The sequence below is a fragment of the Struthio camelus genome, chromosome 8 (genome assembly GCF_040807025.1).
Source record: "Struthio camelus isolate bStrCam1 chromosome 8, bStrCam1.hap1, whole genome shotgun sequence".
NCBI classification, from domain to species: domain Eukaryota; kingdom Metazoa; phylum Chordata; class Aves; order Struthioniformes; family Struthionidae; genus Struthio; species Struthio camelus.
The window spans coordinates 26,568,993-26,574,992 of NC_090949.1; the positions used below are offsets into that span (position 1 = coordinate 26,568,993).

The 6,000-nt window shown below is 48.7% G+C and overlaps 1 protein-coding gene across 2 annotated transcripts in view; it reads right to left on the reverse strand.

Annotated features, from left to right (window-relative positions):
- ERI3 (ERI1 exoribonuclease family member 3) overlaps positions 1-5,770 on the reverse strand; it is a 158,078-nt gene extending 152,308 nt beyond the window's left edge. The window contains exon 1 of one of the 2 annotated variants that reach the window (XM_068952899.1): positions 5,693-5,770. The gene's annotated coding sequence lies outside the window, so the exon portion shown is untranslated. Of the gene's footprint in view, positions 1-5,666 lie in introns of both variants that reach the window. The other variant, XM_068952898.1, reaches the window with a different exon arrangement.
- Between the last annotated feature and the right edge of the window lie 230 nt (positions 5,771-6,000).

The window sequence follows — 6,000 nt, forward strand, 5'->3', positions numbered from 1 at the left end:
TTTTCACCCCAAAATATTCCTCTTCACTGTTCCATTTGACAAGCTGATGCAGGGAGGGGGAAAGAAGACAAACACCTAAGTTCAGATTGGAAGGGCAACCCAAGAAAGAATCTGTTTTAGCAGAGCCTCCATTTACAGGTTAAATTACTTTATATCACAGTAAAATGGCCTTTCACAGTAGTATTAAAAAAATAACATAAAGGGAAAGGAAAATTAAAATAGAAATTAAAAAAAAAAAAGCTTTGGGAGTAGTATGTTTTAATTTATTTTCTGTCCAAAGCCTAGGTGCCAGTAGCTGTGATTCCCAGTCTCTGATAGAAAAACTGAACTCTAGGCTAGGGCAATCAAAAATAACCCCCAAAAGTAGACAGATTTGTCTTACTTGATTGAATTATTACCATAAATACAAAAGGGTGAAAACATACGGTAATAAAGATTTTTTTTGTAGAACAAAATTGCATACTTTTAGCAGCACCTAGAACCTGGAGCATGGCAAAAAAAATGCAGACTCCCATTTTGGTAACTGTTCAAATGCATACTCAGAGGTCAAATGTGAGCCCATATTTCAGTTTTGTGAAGATGTAACTGAAGAACAATAGAGATGACTCAATTTTTCAAATCAACTTTAACCTAAAAGCAAGTATTTCATTAAAGGGATTGCTGCCCAAAAGCTACAGCACCTGGCTAGCTTGTGAGGCAGGAAACAAGACTAAGAACAAGCTGATTGACTGCCACTGTCCAAACTTGCAAAAAAAAAAAAAGTAAAAAACAAACAACAAAACACAAAGCTTTTAGAACCGTTTTAATAATGTAACATGATTTTAGACAGGTAAATTGGATTCTTTAACTTGTTAACCTCAGAGTTGCCACCCCTTTAGCATTAGTCCAGTACATTTTCATGATTACACACCCTTTCATTTTCGTTGGGTTTGTCTGAGGCACTGCTAGACAACCAAGCCCATATTTTGGGAAATTTGTAACGTAAGTTTCCCAAAGCCTTGCCATGGAATGCCTATATGTTGTCCCATCATTACTCATCACAAATACATCTTGGTATTAATCATTTTGTTTTTACAGCACCCCAGAATTGCTCCCAGTCTCTTCCTACTACAGAGGAAAAGCGGAGGCCCCTGTTCTCAAGAACTTACAGTCTAAAGTCAGACGTAATACAACAAGTGAGGGTAAGAGCAGAGAAGAACGAGGGTTACAGCAGTAAAGTCAGACAACTGCTCATTTGGCCGCATCTTGGTAATCCAATTAAAATTCAATCTGATTGTTGATTCGCTATTTGGAGGCATTACGGCAGAAACAAGCAAACAAGGAAAAGGTTGACTAAAAGGTGGAGGACACTCTGGTTAAGGAAGCTGTCTCCTGTCTCTCGCACTCATCCTTCCCGCTGCGTTCCTTGACGGACACGTCAAACACCGCCCCAGGGCCCACTCTTCCATTGTGACACCACAGACGCGGTGGCTTGTGGGATCACAATGTTGAGGACGAGGCAGCAGCTACGGGGGAAGCCCTTCCTGGGGCTAGCACACCCTACGAGGCTAGGAAATAAACACAGCTCAGTTCACTTGACAACACAGCAAAACCCAAACAAGACTTAATGCTGGTAGGACATGAACTCCTCTGAACAGACCACCCCGACGCATTCCCGAAGATGCACAGTAAAATTCCACTCCAGTCTTATTAGGCCACCTCTGCTAGGCAACCCACTTTCTTCAGCTCCTTGACTGGTCTCTTAAGACAGGTTTTGCTGTATATTTTTAAACCTTCTCCAAGAGTGACTGCTGATAGGCAAATGGATCTAAGGTGAAGTTTGAAGAAGTTCCACATACTAAAGGACTGGTCACAGAGTGAGAAAATGTGGACAAAGGAAGCAACAAAAATTTAAACAACAGACATGCACAAGACCAGAAAGCTACAGTAGAAGAGTGGATTCAGTATTAAAGACTTGAAACAGGGAGGATCAGATCAAGAATCCTCTAGTCCAGTGTTCTGTCTCGGCATAGGATCCTTAAGGAATGCACTGGGATGAAGTTACACAGAACGGGGTTAGCCAGTCCAGCAGTTCTCAGGGACCGAAAGGAGGCAAGCTCGTCCTTCCCTCTCAGCCTTGTGTTCCTGCTAATTCTCTCATGCCAGTTCTGTGCTCGTCAGGCCCCTCTGTGAGCTGATCCAACCACAGTAACCCATCAAAGGGCTAATGCAGTTGGAATAAAATACAATTAAAACAAGATAGTTTCCTGCTGGGTTAGTGAGAGGAATCAGCTCAGGGACAGGCTGGATGAGTGCCAAAGCTCAAAGGAGGTGGTTGGCCCACATTGGCAGAAGCAGGAGAGAGATGCTGAATGGCAGCTGGGAGCTGTTTGGTCCGCTCAGCCACTTGCCAGACCACACACTCAGACCAGGACACCTGTACCTGGGATGGTGTGACATTTTGCAGAAAATGTAAAAGGTAACTCAGTCCTAGCATCATAAACACTTAAAACTTAAAGCCAGAAAGCCTATCGGACCACCCTATCTGAACCTCATGTAACGCTGGCCATAAGATTTCCACCCCATTACTCCTGAATTGAGCCCAAAGGTTTGAACATCTTTCCTGAAAGTTTTTGGCCTTGAATTGCGGCATCAATTATGGAGGCTCACCCCTGCCTTCAGACAGTTGGTTCCAATGGTCAGTTATTTCACTGTCAAAAGATAGCATAACTTCATTTTCATTCAAAATTTCTCAGCCCTGGTCTTTGGAATAGGTTCTGCAATTCATGGCATTTCAATGTTCTCAATCCACAGAAGAGCTCCCAGTGCCATAAGTAAGAGATTTGTAGCTACTACGTTTCTCATCCGTAAAATCTACTACTGCACATTGGCCTAATTTAGTGGAAAGGAGAAATACCAGACTGCCCTTTGTTTAATGGAATCTAGCATGCACAATTACTCAATTTTCATACACATGAATGCCACAGTTGTTCAAACCAGGTATATAGCTGCACACCTTCATTATCTGAAAAATGAACTTGAAGGTTAACACCTGAAAGAGTCAAATGAATTTCAGTCCAGACTCAGGAAGACACTGCTTGTATTGCTTGATACGTTGTTTGTGAAGACCAAACGTGAACTAACTCCAGAAACGCTAAAAGAAAGTACTGCACTTGGCAGAAGATCTACCCTGGTGGACAGGAAAATGCTTCAAGTAGAGCAGTAGCTATAACAGAGCATGGTTTCACACAAGCTGGTCTCAATGACCCTGGAAGACCAGCCGGGTAAGATGCTGACCCCATTATCCAGCCACAACCAGGGAAGAAATAGCAATTCTAACAAATACAATTACAACTACCAAAAATGTTGGATATAAGTATCATCATCTGCAGAACATATCTGGAGAGAACACAACTACTCAGCTGGTATTTGGCCACCACAGGTAACCTGCTGTAGCTGAGAGAAATTGCCAGAGAGTTGCCTACCAGCAACAGCTAGCTATCACCTCTGTTCTAGGTTACACTTCATGCACAACAAATTGTCCCCTTCTCCCACTATCTCCCTGCTTGCCTTTGTACCATGCTGGCATAGTGGTTCAGTTGCATTAAACACCAGGAATCTCTAGGATAACAGCGTCCAGCAATAACATGTGCTTCAGATCCACTTTTGAAAAAAATGTATTTGCTTAATAGTCTCCAGTGTTCTCCTATCAACATAGCTTCTGATGGCCAGTCCCACAGAGTTTACCTCAATTCACTCTTCACCATATCCCGTATTCTGTAGTTTCAGTGTTCTTTATTGGAAGGTGGCTACCAGATCAATACAGGAGCAGGGTTAAGCACAGAAATTTCACACATTAGATCTCTTTCAGAACTCTTCCAAAATTAAAAGGGGAGAAAAATTCAAGACCTTCCAAAATTAACAGAGCCAAAACAAGATAAGCACCAAAACAGCTGTAATCAGGCCTCCTAAAGGAATCAAGTTGAAGTTAAGTATCTCAACTGCAGAGCAAAAACTTAAGGTCACACCAAATCATATCAGTGTATATTCAATCCAAGGACTTCTTTATTTAGCATCAAGCACATTAGCATTTTCTTTTTAATGCTGTAGGTTTTCTTTATCTGGAATTTAGCAAAACTTAAATCCATCTGGTTATACACATTAACCTTTTTTTGTTCCAAAAAAGAGAGAGGGGGGAGAGAGAGAGACCCAAAGTTTGAGGGGCAAAAACCATAAAAGGGCTGCTCCTTGAAGCAAGACAAGTATTTAGTCCACACTATAAATTAACATCAAAGTTCAGTTTCAAAGGCCAGAACTCAGTGCTTTAAAAGGGAAATAAAAATATCTGAAATCACACTTTCCAAGCCCACACACTGAAGAGTAACCAACTGGACTTCTAACACATTATTTAAGAACAGTTCCTTCTCTGAATAAAAGCTCATATGCCAACTTTAATATCACTTGATATGGGATGCTACAATGTTGTAACAAGCAACAAAATGGCACAACAAATTCAAGTTACCATTCATCCTCCCTCCCACAAAAAAAAAAAAAAACTCAAGTAAGTATCTAACAGCATCTGCTGGGATGAGTCCCTTTGAGATGTACCTGCTCAGAGTCCACCATAGCTCATTCTTCCTGAGGTACAGTGCAAGTATTAACCAACCAGAAAAGTTACCCTGGTCCCATGCATTGCAGATGAAAGAATATTAGCGCTCAGACTAAATGGGAGCTATCAAGCCCCCCATTTCTGAAACCAGCAGCTCAAAAGGAAGAGAGACCAGTAAGCATAAGTAGAACGAATGTCAGACTTATTAGCAAAGAGGCCAGCAACGACCACGTATATCCACCAGACACAGGACTTGTAAAAGACAGAACATAAGGAATAAATGACAACGCCTCCTCATACATTTCAGTTCAGAAGAAACACCTGTAGCAGCACAACAGAGAGAAAAAGAAGGGAGAAGAAATTCCTACGGCCAGTCAGGAACAACTAAACAGATCCTGTACTACTTCTAAGCCTGCTCAAGTTTGCTTCAGAGCCTCAAGATCTGAGAGCAGTGGCCAGCACAATCGCACAGGAAAAAAACCCAAAACTCCTGCTCCCCACACCCCCCCCCCCCGCCCCACAGGAACACGAGAAACCACCCGGCACATGCCCGGCTCACTGCCGGGAGACCTGCTCCCTCCCCCAGCGCCCGGTCCCGCTGCGGAGTGGCCCTGCCCGCGCCACCCGCGGCACCGCCAGCCCAGCGAGGCCCCCGGGGGGCGGCGGCGGCGGGGGAGGGGGCCCGGCCCGGGCCCCGGGGCTGGGCCCAGGGCGGCGGCGTCGAGCGCACGAGGCGCCGGTCCGCCGCAACCCGCCGCCGCGGGCCTCCCTCGGGCTCGGCCCGCGGCCGCCCCCCGCCTCACCACGGCCCCGGCCCGGCCCCGGCCCCGGTCCGACCCGGCCCGCCACCCCGCGCCCCCCCGGTCCCGGGCCGCTGCTGCCGCCGCCGCCGCCGGGGGCCAGGCCGCGCCCCCAGCCCAGGCCTCCACCCCCCGCCCCGGGCCACGGCGGCCCCGTCCCTCGGCCAGGCCCGCCGGCCCGCCGCCGCCGGCCGCGCCCCGCGCCCGCCGCCGCCCGGCCCCCCCCCGCGGCGGGTCGGTCCGCCCGGCCTGGCCCCCCCGCCCCGCACGCTCCGCACCACGAGTCCCCAACACCGCCGCTCACCTCCGCGCACTCTGACCCCCGACCCCGCTCTGAGCGGCGGCGCCGCCGGCCAACCGCAGCGCCGCCTGCCGCCGCCGGGGGCGGGGCTTCCTCCCCGCCGCGGCCCCACTGCGCAAGCGCCCGCCGCCCGCCGCGGCGCGGGGCACGCTGGGGCTTGTAGTGCGGCGCCCGCCGCGCCGCCTCCCGCGCCCGGCCCCGGCCCCGGCCGCGCCGCGTGGCCGCGCCTCGACGCCGCCGCCCGCCGCCCTCGGGCCGCGCGCCCGCGCTGCTGGGGAGGGGCCGGGCCGGGCCGGGCCGGGCCGCTCCCG